The sequence below is a fragment of the Capsicum annuum genome, chromosome 1 (genome assembly GCF_002878395.1).
Source record: "Capsicum annuum cultivar UCD-10X-F1 chromosome 1, UCD10Xv1.1, whole genome shotgun sequence".
NCBI classification, from domain to species: Eukaryota; Viridiplantae; Streptophyta; class Magnoliopsida; order Solanales; family Solanaceae; genus Capsicum; species Capsicum annuum.
This window is the reverse complement of record NC_061111.1, coordinates 159322617-159338404: the sequence shown is the minus strand read 5'-3', so window position 1 is coordinate 159338404 and position 15788 is coordinate 159322617. Positions and strand designations below refer to the sequence as shown.

At 38.0% G+C, this 15788-nt stretch overlaps 1 pseudogene; it reads left to right on the top strand.

Annotated features, from left to right (window-relative positions):
- The first annotated feature begins 10825 nt into the window (after positions 1 to 10825).
- Positions 10826 to 11838, top strand: LOC107859193 (annotated as a pseudogene).
- The last annotated feature ends 3950 nt before the right edge of the window (positions 11839 to 15788 follow it).

Below are 15788 nucleotides of genomic sequence, written 5' to 3'. Positions count from 1 at the left end.
TGGAAAAACATTGTTCAACAACAAGCATTCAAAATCCTCAACCCTTGTTTCAAAACCAACATCAATAGCTCCTGGACAATACTTTAAAATATATGATTTTAATAAATTAACAATGAGGGAAGAATAACATGCCCGAAATACAAAATTTTACGGAAAGAATCCAACCCTTAAGCCCTTGGATGACCTACTTCTTGAAAACCCTAAATATGGATGCTTGAGAGAATTTGAGAGAGCTTTGGAAGTATTTGAGTACATTAAGGATGAAATATAACCCCCTTAAGTTCTTTATGGGCATGGGATTTTAATTGGGTGAGAGGGTAATTGTCCAAAGTTCCCTTAAATTAAAAGCTAAAAGTTAGTCGTCAGTGGCTATAGGTCACTATACGACTCGTATAGACTCATTACTACTTGTCACCCTAAGTCATAACAAAGGTAGTCTCCAAGACAATCACAATCTATTAACCCTAAGACTCAACCAATAGGACTCATAATGGGACCCTACGACTCATAGGGTCCATTCATAGTCAACACAAAACCCAATTGGGTAAACAGTGGACATCCTATGATTTGCACCCAACGACTCATAATAAGTTCTTACGACTCTTAGTGAGCCACTTATACTTCGAGCAAAACTTTGCCATATACTTACTATTTTGGTTATGAGTGGGTCCCTAGGACTCGTTAAGACTTCCTACGACTCGTACCCCCAAGTCGTACTTAGGATAGTAACTCAAGCACCATTCACTGGACACCATATGACTAGGGTCACATGACCCGTCAAGACACCCTACGACTCATAGAAGTCAAGTCAATGAGGATAAAGTTTATAAAAAAATCAAGGACCAAAAATCTGGGGAGTTAAATACTCCCCCTTAGGATCATTCATCCTCTAATGACAGGACAAGGCATTTATTAGCATGATTTGACTCCAAACATATCCACACTTACCTTTAACAAAGACATAAAACAAATAATGTTAAGGAATACACATACCTCATGCACGATTATTAGGAATGGGGAACAAGAACGTTACTTGGATTTCATGTCCTCCTTGGCTTCCCTAGTAGCTTCCTCAACCTTTTGGTTCCATAGAAAATCTTTACCGAAGTAACGTCCTTTGTCCGTAATCGACAGACTTGCCGATCCAAAATCTCAACCAAAGTTTCCTCGTAGGATAAGGAATCCCAAATATCCATCTCCTCCAAAGAAACAACTGTTGAAGGATTACCCACACACTTTCTCTACATCAAAACACGAAACACCGGGTGAATGGAGTTCAAACTAGGAGAAAACTCCAATTCAAAAATGACATTGCCAACCCTCTTTACAACTAAGTATGAATCGACATAACGGGGACTGAGCTTCTATTTTTTATCAAACCGCATTACTCCCTTTATAGGAGACATTTTTAAGAACATCCAATCACCAATATTGAACTCCAACTCCCTTTGCCTCACATCTGCATAGGACTTTTGGTGACTTTGGGCTGCGTTAAGTCTATCCCAAATCACCTTCACTTTCTCTATAGCTTGGTGAACCAAATCAGGGCCAAACAACTTATTTTCACTAACTTTAAACCACCTAATAGGATATCTACACCTCCTACCATATAACGCTTCAAACAGAGCCATACCAATGCTAGAGTGATAACTATTTTTAAAGGAAAACTCTATGATATGTAGGTGGTCAATGCAACTACCACCATAATTAAACACACAAGCCCAAAGCATATCTTATAAGACCTAGATTATCCTTTCTTCTTTCCCATTTGCCTACGGGTGGAAAGCAGTACTAAGGGTCACCTTAGTCCCCAAATTTTCTGGAAAGACTTCCAAAAGTGAGATGAAAATTGAGTACCCCAATCAGATATGATAGAAATTGGAGCACCATGTAACTTCATGATCTCCTCAATGAACAACTTGGCATAATCCTCAGAACAGAAATTAGTCCTCACTGGTAAGAAGTGAGAGGACTTATTAATTCTATCCACGATGACCCAAATTGAATCAAACTATTGGAGAGACCGTGGAAGGCCACTAATAAAATCCATAATATTTATCTCCCATTTTCACACCGGCAGCTCAATCTCTTGAGTCAACCCACCGGGCCTCAAATATTCTACCTTCACTTGTAGACATACCATACACTTAGCCACAAAATTGGCCACATCTTGCTTGATACATTTTTTGTCGAACCAGGATAAACAATATAACGCGACTAATAATCTTCAACCAAAATTCTTCCCCATAACCTATCAACGTTGGGAACACATAATCTACCTTGGTACCTCAAGATACCATCACCACCAATCTTGTAATCCATCACATTTTGCCTACCTACATCATCTTGATTTGCATCAAGATAGGATCCAACATCTTATTCTTTTTCACTTCAGCACCAAGAGATAACTTTTCCACCTCTTAAAAAATCACACCACCATCTTCAAAATCCAAAAGATGAACTCCAAGATTAGCAAAATGGTGAATATCCTTCACTAAATCCCACTTCTTCTCATCCATATGAGAAAAGGTTTCCATGGAAAACCTACTAAGGGTATCAGTAACCATGTTAGCTTTAACTGGATGATAGTGGAGACTCATGTCATAGTCCTTTAGCAACTCAAACCATCTTCTTTATGTAAGATTTAACTACTTCTGAGTGAACACATATTGCAGGCTCTTATGATCAGAATAAATATCAACATGGACTCCATACAAATAATACTGCCAGATCTTTAATGGAAACACCATAACTAACAATTCAAAATTATGAGTCAAATAATTCTTCTCATAAATTTTCAACTATCGAGAAGCATATGCAACCACCTTTCCATATTGCATTAACAATAACCCAGTCCTACCTATAAAGTATCACAATAGACAACAAAACTAACAGTGCCCTCAGGCCTAGTCAAGATCAAAGCCAAAGTCAAATTATCCTTCAACTTCTTAAAACTATCGTCATAAGCATTAGAACACAAAAACTTCACATTCTTGTGAGTCAACTTAGATAATAGGGTAGCGATCAAATAGAAATATTCCACAAACCTTCTATAATAACCAGCTAAACTTAAGAAGCTCTATATATCAATTGAAATCATAGTCTTAGTCTACTTCTTAACCACTACAACTTTCTATGGATCCACTATAATCCCTTCACTAGAAACAAAATGACCCAAATATGACACGACCCAAACTGGAGCCTTGTAGTAATAGGCATCTCAAGTATAACTGAAACCAAAGACCATCTCCTGATACCCAATCCAACCAACCAGCATATACCCTGAGTTGGATGAATTCCAAATATATAACAAGATAGCAAATTAGAAAGTATAATAACATTGGGACAGGTCTACTTACTAGACCAACCCAACAAAGTCAATTCATCTAATAACCAACCAACCAAACCAAAAATGATAATCCTATGTATATAGATAGAAATATCATGATCATTCCATACCCAAGTCCATAGTTGTCCATACAAAGCTTCTAAACCAAACCAAAGAGTATCTAGTCGGGATATGCCCTCGACTATTGCAAAAAACCAAAGTCCATGAAAAGAGAAAAAAATATGTAAAGTAATACATGATATGAAATGGATAACAATGGAAGCTCACCACTTCACTCTAACACCGACTGTCACCAAATCTAGCCAATGAGCAGGAGGATTAGTATGGTTGATTCCTACATCACATAGGGCTATAGCGCTAAAAGATGGGTTAGTAGTTGAATACTAGTAGGCACTCAGGATAAGGATAAAATAATGGAAACCTTTAAACCCAAGTAAATAACCATATCCATTCACAACCACATATATATATATATAATTATATATATAATCCATGCTGGGAAAAGGAAATCAGGTTTAGCATGGCTTTAAAACCATTAACCTGGGTATGTGTAGCTTAACTATCCTAGAACCACCCACAGGCTCTATGGGTCTAGTGTTACCCCCTGAACAGTCCCCGATGTGTGTAGTCGCACGAACCAGAGATACCATAGGAGTAGGGGATTCCCATGTACCCTTCACTCTTCATAATACATATATTCAAGTGTAACTTAGGGGATTCCCATGTACCCCATAATTATAGTATGTGGTCACTATGACCAATCCTCATGTCAGCAAACATGAGTTTCAAGTGTCCATCCATTGGACTCACACTGTCATGATTAGCTATTACACCCCACTATTATTTCCCAGTTAAAACCATTGTCACACAACTAAACCACCAATTCATTTATTATTAACCAAGTCTACAAGAAGTGGTATCGCCATACCAACTATAGCTTGCAAGCAATGTCCTTATCTAACCATTTTAAAGATGTCGGATTCCTATGTACCCAATGATTTCATTAAGTTCACTTGGGGGATTCCCATATACCCCCACAAGTAGTTAATTATTATGTTTGCTTGGGGAGATTTCATTGTACCCCACAAAGCTTTCAATTAACCACAACCACGACTACCAAGACCTTACTATGTAACCAATTAAAATCATTCAAACCAAGTTTGGGTTCTATTACCACTTTATATCATGCAAAGTTTTCAATAAAAGTTCAATAATGTAACAAAAGCATTCTCATAGGCATTTCATCAAACATGTTGAGGGAATATTGTTTCCAAAACCAAAACCAAGTACCAATTAACCATTACCATTCAACCACATGTACAAAACACCAATAAAACATGATAAACCATAATTAAAACATAGGAAAGACATTACCAACCATTTATAGCCAAAACCCCAACATATAATTCTTGATCCAAAACCATACCATACTTATATCATAAAAACCATACATTAAATCATGCCTTTATTTGAACTAACAATGAGGGAGAAGTAACTTTCCTTGTTTACAAAGATTCACGGAGAGATACTTGACTCTTGAGCCACTAGATGAGCACCTTATAGTAAACCCTAGCCAACCTTCTTGAGAGAGTTTGGAGAAGATTCAAGAGTGTTTTATATTTCCAAAGTAAGTTATGAGAGGCCACCAAGGGTTATATGACATGGGGATATAAAGTTTTTGCAGTAGGAAATTCTAGACTACCCTCAACTTAAAAGATGAAAACCTACCCAGAAAAGGGTATGACCCATCCCTCTAAACTGTACCCTAGGTGCGAGTGGTACCATTTAATAATACCCTAGAACCACCTTGGACCTTCATACTACCCAACATATTACTATACATACCCAAATCATATATGTAGTTCCCCTGGAACCGTACTGTAATATCCCGTACTTTACCTAGCTTAATTTCGCTCCTAGAATGTCAAAGGTAAGCTTCAAAGATGAATGGATTTTATTACATGTAGAATTCACTAGAGTTACACAATCCATTATGAGGAAAATTGAATTAGCTTTCTATTAATACCAATTTTTACCGAATCCGTTACTCGGTTGAGAAGTTATGGCATTTTTAGTAAAGCAGTATGCCATCTACGTAAACACCGTATTGCGGTGAGGGTTAAATTCCCATTCATCAAATTCTAGTGGACCACCGTAATAAGATTGCATCACGGTGAGGTCCAATTTCCTAGTAATATAAATTTTCAGTAACTCACCATGATATTGGTGCGTCGCGGTGATGGCTAAAATGACATTTTAATAGCTTACCGCGATAGCTCCACGTCACGGAGAACTTCCAGTTCCCACTCATCCTTTTTCCAGTGAGCCACCACAATAGTGGTGCATTGTTTTGGCATGTAAAATTGGGAAAATTTTATTGTTTCTAGTTTCGATAAAATTTTAAAAGGGGTAGTTTGGTTAATTCCTCAGGCCACCAATTCATCCAAAACAAGGAATTAAGTAAATTCTAAGCACTTTACACCCAATTTTCATCCATTCTCTCTCAAAGAAAAACCCTAGAGCTTAAAATCTCACTCTCTAAGAAATCAAATTCCTCCAGTGTTTCTCTAATAAAGCTCTAATTAAGGATTCCCAAATCAAGAGTTCATCTTTAAAAACTCCAATAAGAATCCAAAATTCAAGTTCCTTCATCTAATCATCAATTAAGGTATGTGAGGTTTATGAACAAGGATCCTCTTTCATCCTTGTTCCCAAAACCAAGTTTTTATTTCAAATTTATATGATTTTTAATGATTACACATGAGATTTAAATTAGGGTTCAGACCTATTATGGCTAATTGTAAAAGTATAAGATTTCAAGTGATTTAGAAGTTGAATTGCATGTTTATTTTCATATTTTCATGCCTATTGCAGAAATTTCTAGATTTTAAGATGAATTATCATTGTTTTCATTATTGAGCATGATTATTATGATGTTTTGACATGATATTGATGCATGGGTTATCATCTCTGGATTGAATATTATTATTTCAAGAAAGAATATGCTTTAAGAATCATATGATTAGTTTACTTGTAGATTTTCAGTAAAGATTTGATCTTTGATCCTCAGATAAGATTTGGAATCCACTTTACAAATTTATTACAGATTTTAGAAATCAGAATAGTTTTATTTATAGATTGAATCAGATAAATACATAATTGGTTTCGCAATAACCTTTATGCTAGCTTTTAAAGTGGATTTCCAATAAAATGAGCATACAGATTAAGAGGGAGTAGTATTTAGCACCGAGATGGAAGTATGGGATTAGTGTGCCATATCTTCCATAGAACTACATAGCCAACGTAGGTACAGATTTAGATTATTCTTATTTCTATATGGATGATAGATATAGATGTGATCACTTAGATTAGGTTATACTCCTTGGCAAGAGTATGACACATCTCTCCATCGTGAGGTTTTCCTTTTAGAGGAATAAGATGTTGAACTCTATGTTAGCTCACATGGTTTATGTCGGCTAGAAGAATCTCCCTAAAAGAAAAGACTACAAAGTAATCTTAATAGAAAAGCTTTTAGAAAAGTAAGTGTAGAGGCTCACAAACTATTTAGATTATGCTTTACAAAAAGATATTAGTTATAGATTTCAGCATCGAGATTTCAAATATAAAAGTGAGTCCTTTCTACACTTAGACAGCATGATATACAGACAAATCACTAGGACAACTTTTAGAACTAAATGTTATAACACACTAGACACCGGTGCCAAGGAAGAAAAGAGAAAACCTTAGGCATTTATAACATTTAGTTCTAAAAGTTGTCCTAAAGGCTATCTCTTTTCATCCTTGGCATCTACCAATACACCGGTATCCCAATCTGATATGTTTATATTCCTTCTTGCTGGCCTGCCTTTGGAGTATGAAAGCTTTGTCACTACGGTGAAGCTTCAACAACCAAAACCAACTATGGCTAAGCTTTGGTCCAGCTTGTTGTTACATGAGTCTTGGATTTAGAAGATGCATCCTATTACTATGTTGATAATCTTGTATACTAATCGAGTCTGCACTTTCCCGAGAACATGTACGTCCTCCCTGTAATTGTCTTGTCTTTGTTATGGTTTCAGGTCCTACGTCTACCCATGTGGAGCCATCATCATTCTCAAGGCTTGCTTTATATTGGACCCGATATTGAGCCTCTTATAGCCTAGTACCAGTGAACTAGGTAAGCGACCCTCCAAGGCAGCCAGCCTTTCTGCAAAATCAATGTCCACCTCGCTACTATTTTTAGGTAGAGGTAGGCTCTTGCTTAATGCTTAATTCTTAATGCTTAATGCTTAAAGTAGTTCAAGCTGCTCTCGCTCATTCTTTCATTGTTTCTAGCTTACAATCACTGCGATGGTCACAAGCTCTCACTAGAAGGATCGAAACACACAATAATAGCCAAGTCTTAGTTAGGGCGTATGATCTTATTGTAGGGCTTGACCACTAATGCTCAACTCGATAATAAGACTATACTTCATTCGCTAGGGCAGCTGATAGCTAGCTTAGGCTTCATAGCCAATTTCCCTTGTATTGATCCATTGTGTTAGCTGGTGAAAGTGGGCATGCTTTTATCGCTTCCGTGCTCCTAGTTTTCCATTACATTGAGGAAGGTGATATTCTACGGTCAAGTCAAATGGAATCTTTATTAGGAATATTATCACATAAGTGTTTGTAAATGAAGAAAGGAATTTAGATTGTTTAAAGAAGAACCCTAAGGCCAGAGTGAGAAGAGTCATGACCCGATATCTCTATGCCTACGGTTCCTTGTTAGGGGTTCATATAACATCTAAAGCTAAAGAGTTTTTGGACTATACTTTTCCTTCTAAGGCTTCATCCCGGAGAAGGGAGTTAAGGTAACAAAGATCATTGAGTAATCCTACCTCAGGTATTTTCAAATCGAGATTCTTGTATTGCTAACCCTACAGAACCTAATGTAGCTCATGTAGCTATGAGGCTAGGAGTTTATTTAGGCAGTAAGGATCAGAAAGTGACTCATTCTTCTTAGGGAGTTATCTTCTTGTAGCTAGGATTCTATTGCAAGAGTTCCTGCGGCTTTGTCTAACTATACTTTGGCTTCGTCTACGTCTAACTAACAGCTTTGCCTTTCGACTTTGATCCACTTATGAACCTTGGTTCACACTCTATGTATCTTATTCTTTCAAGCCCTTAACATTCTGTCTGAATTGCTTACTTTCTTTATAAAACGGTCACTCCTGTCAATGAATATCATTCATAGTTGTCTATGTTAGTAACATAGCCATAACAACTTTGTTTTACTGCTTGAGGTGGTGATAGATTTTATATATCTACTTAATTATAATCTTGCATAGTGCTCTTCCTATTTGTTTGTTTTCTCGACTTTTTCCTGCCGAACTGAACAAAGACAGTTTCTCCTATCTCTGTACCTATTACACTAATATCTTCTCTTTCGCTCTCTTTCTTCATTCAGGAAAGGTGAAGAGTGAATTGGGAACCAAAAATGAAGCAAGAACAGACTTGTCCTTTGGTCTAGTTTGATACACTTCCTGAGCCCTCACCACTTCCTGCGACAGCTAACAAGGGGCATTTAGGATAACTCATTTATTTAGCACAACTTCATTCTGCTCGAGCCTCTCTTTGGAGAGTCCCTTCTTTCTAATCTATAAATATAGTACTGGCTTGCTATTCATATTATTTCTACTTGACCGATACCAAGAACTCCATTTTCACTAAATTTTGGGTCTGGGCACTTAGCAGCCCCTACTTTTACATTTCTTCCTATGTTGGTCTACTTCTATTTAGACTGACCTGGCAATTATCTTCCTATAGATAGCTCCTTGCTTATAAAAAGATTTAGTTTAAGAATCAGTTGAAGCTTATTCAGGATTGATCTTTCTTATCTGAGATTCTTATTAAACTCTCTGCCATTGTAGGTGCGACACAGGTAGTAGTGACTAAAAGAGCTGATACGGCATGATCGCAACTATAAGCGTCCTATTTAGTTTAGGGATTTAGGTACTAGGCCTATTGAGGGACTGATATGATTCATCTTAGTCTTAGTATGCTCGGTATGTCTTTGGGCAAGCCCAGGGAGTGAAAAATATATAGTGGTCGGTCTATCTTCTTCTGGGCGAGCTGCAGAGCTACTTTTTATTTCATTCATTCCATCTGTCTTTCTTGATTGGTTAAAGAGAGAGCTTTGATAAGACTGTTCCATAGAGAGTGTGGCTAAACACTTCTTCACCTTTCAGACTTCAAAGGAATGGTCGGAACTGTGATCCCGATTAGATAGTTGGATTCTTCTCCTCTCTTTATTTTGGCTTGGGGCACTGTTAGGCTCATCTCTCTGAGTTTGAGCAGTTGAAATCCTTTCAGTAAAATGAATAATAATTATGGCTGGACTCTTTTATTCATCTATCAATATCATTTATGAATGTTATGATAGCCAGGTATAGCCGAAACTCTTTCTTAGGTAGCTCTCGAGGCAGTGGCTTGAAACTAATCTCCCACAGTCACCCACCATGATAGGAGATGAGATGATTCATACTAGCTTAGTTAGGTCAATATCTGTACCATCACTTCTATTTGATGTAATATAGTATAGAAGCTGAAGGCGAGAAATCATCAATTAAAGTAGATGCAGCTTCCCTAGCTTAAAGGATGGAACTCCAGCAAGAAATCTATTGAAGACTTGGTGCTGGGTTAGCCGAAAATCAAAGTTTATCCGGTCCCTGAAAAATTCAATTTTTATGATTACGTCAGCAATAATCCAGAAAGTGGATCTATTTCATTTTTTTCTCTTTTAAGAAAAGGAAAATCTTATTTCCCGGATCATTGTACATTTCAATTTGAATTAGGCATTGTTTCTCCAAATCTAAGCATTCCTTACCTACATATCCATCTGATCATATATGTATTATCTATTCTGACAAATAATACAAAAGAATAAGGTTTAGATGCGCTTTTGTCCTTAAAGGGAGTTCGCCGAAGGTGACAACGAGAATCGAATCGATTGAATCACAAAGATCTATTCACTTATATATAGAAGAAGAGGAGTAGCATCATTCCAAAGTCCTACTTCAAATTCATAAATGGTAATAATAATTAGGTTAGGTGGCTGATCAAAAATCAAGAATATACCCAAAAGAAAACAAAAGAAGGTGGATGTGGTGAGGGAAGAGAGGGTTTGTATTACATGTGATGACTGAAGGGATGGTCTTGTTTTTTGCTTTTCTATTTTCTGGACAACTTTGTATATGAGAATTGGGGAAATCAAAGAAAATGCTAGTATATAGTACCCCATAGGTAATACAGTAGTAGTTTTCCGGTGAGAGAAAACAGCATAAGAGCCAAAGCTCACCAGATGTTTCTGAAGTCATTCATTACCCAAAGCAAAAAGTAACTCCAGTCTAGAGAGCTCTAGTATATTACAGTAGCATAGAGGTTTTCCGTATATTTGGTCTAAAGCTTCTAGAACACCAGTTTCAAAGAGGATGCTGACGTTTCTCGAAGAAAGGTAGCCATGGAAAAGAAGGTCAATCTTTTGCTCCTTTATTCGTGAGTTGCTCATCTCTGTGGAACTCCAATAACCAAACAGAACATGCTCCCTCTAAGAAGACTAGAGTGGAATCTACATTGAAACATCACTCCGATATCAAGAAATCAGAATATGAGTTCCAAGATCAGGATTCAACTTCTACTCTGTCAACTGGTCAATCTAATCATGTGGAGGCCGCAATGGGAAAAAGCAAGACCGTTCTGGAAAATTTGATAGCTCATCCAGTTTAGGGTGGAATTTTAGATGTGCAAGCAGAGAGTGGAACAAAGGCATCCCTATCAGGTGAAATTTCCACCAACACTCTAACTCAGCCGCAAGTGCATCATGATCATCCAACGACTTGCCTATCCTACCCTTGGGCTGACACTTACTTTGGAAGGATTGTAGCTATTTATGGATCAAATGCCATCATTTATCCTGAAATGGTGGGTGTCACCTCTATAAGAGTTGCACTTTCTCTTGAATCCATAGAGAGTTAGCCCATTTATCTGAATGCAAAACAATACAGTGCTATCCTCAAAAGGCGATAGGTTCGTGCCAAGCGTCAGGCTTAAAATAAGTTTGTCAAAAATATAAAGTTATATCTTCATTAGTATAGACATCGTCACGTAATGAAGAGATCCAGGGGTTCTAGAGGGTGCTTTTTGAACACAAAGAATATGCAGCAATCCAAGCCTTCATCTCCAAAGCACGATAGAAATATCTTTAATCATCAGGCAGGTGGTAACATATCTAGTTACATAGTTCAGCACTCAGAGAGTGGTAGTTGGGGGACTTTCACCCAATCTGGTTCTAATGTTACAAGCATCTTCAATGGCGATGACATGTTCCAGCAGCCAGAGTTCAGAGTCTCTGGCTTCTCTTTTCACATGGGTGCTACCATGCAGGAAGCTGAAGACTTCATGCATGTTGGAACCTGACAGCACGCTTGTGTTATCCATGGTGGCAGTTCTAACACAGGATACATTAGAAATGCATTCTTATTGGTGCACACAAATGGATAATCAGCAGTTCATCCTTGGCTATGTTACTCTCCCTTTTCCAGATTGAAACCTTTAACAATACTTTTTCCTAAACTTTGGTCGTGGTATGGTATATGGTTCATGGTTAATGAGAAAAAGAGTGTAGGTTTTTGCTTCACGTCATCAAGAAAGGCAAGGAAAGGAGAAAAATATATTGTTCTTAATCAGAAATAGTGGAGATTAAGGCCGTTTTCTCCTTTTCGTGGTCGAGCGTGTATGGATCACCTGCACTTTTATGTCTGTACTTATTACTGTTGTTTGCATTTGTGGTTTTCGTTCTTCTGTTCTTTGTATTGTTCGAATTCTTAATAATTTGAACTGGGGCTTTATGCAACTTTATATCGAATCTATTTTTCTGGCTTGGCTAGGTAGGATAGCCGAGCGATTCCCCTTTCTTTCGGATAGCAGATTGGGCAAAACCACTAAAGAAAAAGATCTATTCAATTAGCCAAAAAGGAGAGAGAGGGATCATAAGTCCCAATATGATTAAGTCAAGTTAAATCCTCAGCCGCTTTTATAGGAAGATGAACGGAAAGGGCACTCAACGCCAGGTCCGTGTGCCCTTCATCAAGCTTAGGTAGGCTCAAGCCACTTATACTTTACCTAGAGTGTGAAGACAATTCTTTCAAATAGGATGAGTCTTCAGTCAACCATTAGCCAGGAGTGATCTCTTTTTGAACATAGAGGCATGCCTCTTTCAGCCCTGTGTCAGCTTAGCAACACAAATAGACAGGAATGAGGCCAAGAGCTGAGCTACCTATACGAATATGGGAAAGTCCTATTCGCTTTGACTCTTCCTACAAGCTTTAGTAGTTTGAACCTAATCTCTAAAAAAAAAATAGAGAGAAAGCCAAAAATAAAATAAATGCCTACTATCTATGACAGGCCAGTGGGCGCTACTATATGTATAGAAAAAGGATAGGAGAGAAAAAGGGCATCTCATTTCTTCTTTCAAACCTAAGAAATATTAAGGCGGGATGTCAGCAGAGTTAGGAAGGGATAGAAGAGAAATCGACTGTCCTTCTTTTATCCCTAAAGCGTAAAGCCACTCGACTACCAGGAGTGGAGAGAACGGGTTCCAATCCATAGCATTGAGGTAAGGAAAAGAAGTTCTCTTTTTTATTCGTTGAGGTAGCACCTTATTTATATCCTTAATTAGGAAAAAGGAAGGAATTGATAGTCTAAAGGCTTCCACTAGAACAGAACTGAGATTCTCTACTTTAACTTGACTTTGGGACAGAGAAGGGAGAACATGATCCTTTATAGAGGAAGTTACCCCGATGACTACAACTATAGGGATGATTCTCAGTCTGTCTTTGTTTCCAACAAAAGCTTAGGCAAAAGCAACTCTCTTACCTGACTCATATCCTTGAAACTCAACCCCTTTTTCATGAGTAGAGCAACTCAATTTTAAAGGTTAGGCGCGTTATCCACTCTCTCTTTTCTGGTCACCAGTTAGAATAATTAAATTGCCAGCTCGGTAAATATAAACAAATAAAAATCACTATGAAAAAGGACATATGGATTAGAAAGGCCTAACTTGACTCTCTCCATCCATGGCTCTTTTTAATGACTTTATATTTTTTTTTGTTTGGTGTTCAAGGGCTGGACTCTTACCGCTTGTGGTCGGTCAGAACGTCTCTCTCAAGACTTAGATCAGTGCTCAGTATTCCCTGTAAAACTCCCTTGAACAGCTGAACGTCCAAACCCGATGAAGGTGAACCTGATCTCCCTGCTGGTCACCTTTACCAGCTTCATCTCCTCTACCGAATCTCCTGTGACTTCGTCTTCCCTTTTTGCTCATAAGCAAGTAAGCTCTTCTCTACGACATATTTCACTTTTATCTTCGCTTCCTTTATTCGGTTTTTGATTCTTAGTTGAACCAGTAGGTCCTTCGACCCTCAAAGTAATATGGTATACTACATCTATGTTGTCCGTCAAACACAAATGCAATTCGTGCTCAAAAAAAGTTAGCTCGAATATTGCCCTCTTGTCTCCCTTCTTCACTTTACATCATGGAGATAGGAGGTCAAAAAACTCCTCTATGTACTCTCTCATAGCCATTTCAAAAACAACCTTGTCTCAGATTCTTAAACTTATTAGTCTGTCACCTGGTAGAAATGAATCTTTAAACTGACGAACTTCTTGTTCTTCGTAGTACTTCTCCTCCTGCTCCCTCTTCTGTCGTACATGTGCTCACCATAAGCTTGCCTTTTTGTTTTTCTTCAACTTCGCCTTCATGGTAGTGAAATATAACCGCTCTGAGTTCATAATTTCTTCTAGTTCAAAATACTGGTCCATCGCAACTAACTAGTCTAAGACCACGGAGGGGTCTCAGCTTCCATAAAAGTTAGGGACTGCTACAATAGTCTTCACAATGACTCCACTTCCCTAAGTATCTGTGCTTCTCCTACAGCTTGCACCACATAAGGGATGCCCCCAAGTATCTGTGCTTCTCCTACAGCTTGCACCACATAAGGGATGCCCCCACTACTGGAGCCCTCCCTCTCTTTGCATTACGTCTTCTCCTTGGGGCATTTGGTCTACCCCCTATTAGTAAGCTTTGCTTTTGACTCACGCCTTCCGGCCTGGACTTTCTTGCTACTACCTCTATGGGAATTTCCATCTCAACACTTCACTTATAGCTCTCTTGGAAATTTCGGCTGCATCTTCCCTGCTCGCTGCACGGCATTAAAGCGATTTCCTAAAGGCATAGTAGGCCTATCAATGGGAGTAGTTGAATACCTTTTTTTTTAAAAGACTAAAAGTCTTTGGCAAACCATGCCCAATAATCATTAGACCACACACACACATATATATATATATATGATAGTTGTATAACTTTATTTTATTAAGGCAACACACAAGCAAGACAAGCCTTGTCATGAGTGGAAAAGACGAAAAGCGCGAACCAAGATCCATAAAAAAAAATTGAATGAGGAAGATACAATCCCATTTTTATTTTTTAGAATTGTAACACCTGAACGTATCCATCCTTGCTCCATTACATTAGAACTAAAAAGAAGTTACTATCATTCTCAAGCTTTTCTTTGGGATGGACATCCCTTTTTGGACCACTCTTCAACAGCCCTTACCCTCTACAAAAAACAACAACGTGTCTGATTTAGATCTTCTCTTTTTTTTTTTTTTATTTTATGCTTATTCTCTTTTTTATGCCTCACACTGACGCAGCTGTAGATCGGGCCCTAGAAGTCCTCTCTGTGATTTCTTCTTTTGATTCTGTTGTCTACGAAAGAATGTTCATTTTGAGGCTTTTCTTTTGAGCATCCATTTTCTTGCTTTGAGTGAGGATTCTAGAATACTACTACTTACTACGAAGCTTCCTTGTTCCTCTTTCTTCCATAGGTTTCTATGCTCTAATAATGGTTTATCGCTTTGAAGTAAACAACTCCTACCCTTTCTTTCTCCTCTCTAATCGTTGTCTCCGCATAATGAATGGCAATGATTGGAAAAAAAACCTTTGGTCTCAGGCATAAGAGCTGGAATGGACTCTCATATTTGTCTAATGAATGATTAGATCGGGGGGCTCCCAATAATCAATAATCAAGACTAATAGAAGGCTTCCTTCTCCCTTCGGTCGAAGAAAAGATAGAAAGAAAAAAAGCAGTATACTACCCTAACCTTATTGGACAAATACAAGGTCTTAAGGCTGACCCCATCGGTGTTTCTTGGCCTTGGAGGACCATAAGAATCCCTTGGGAAAAATACGGCTCAAAAATGAAAGGGAAAAGTCCACTCTTGGAAGAGCTTCACGGTCGGGTGAAACACATAATGCATATATGAAAACGAAGTGTCCCTCAGACCAAGAGCCGAAGGCGACACTTAACACTTCTTCTGATCTTTCCATTTCCTCTATGTTATT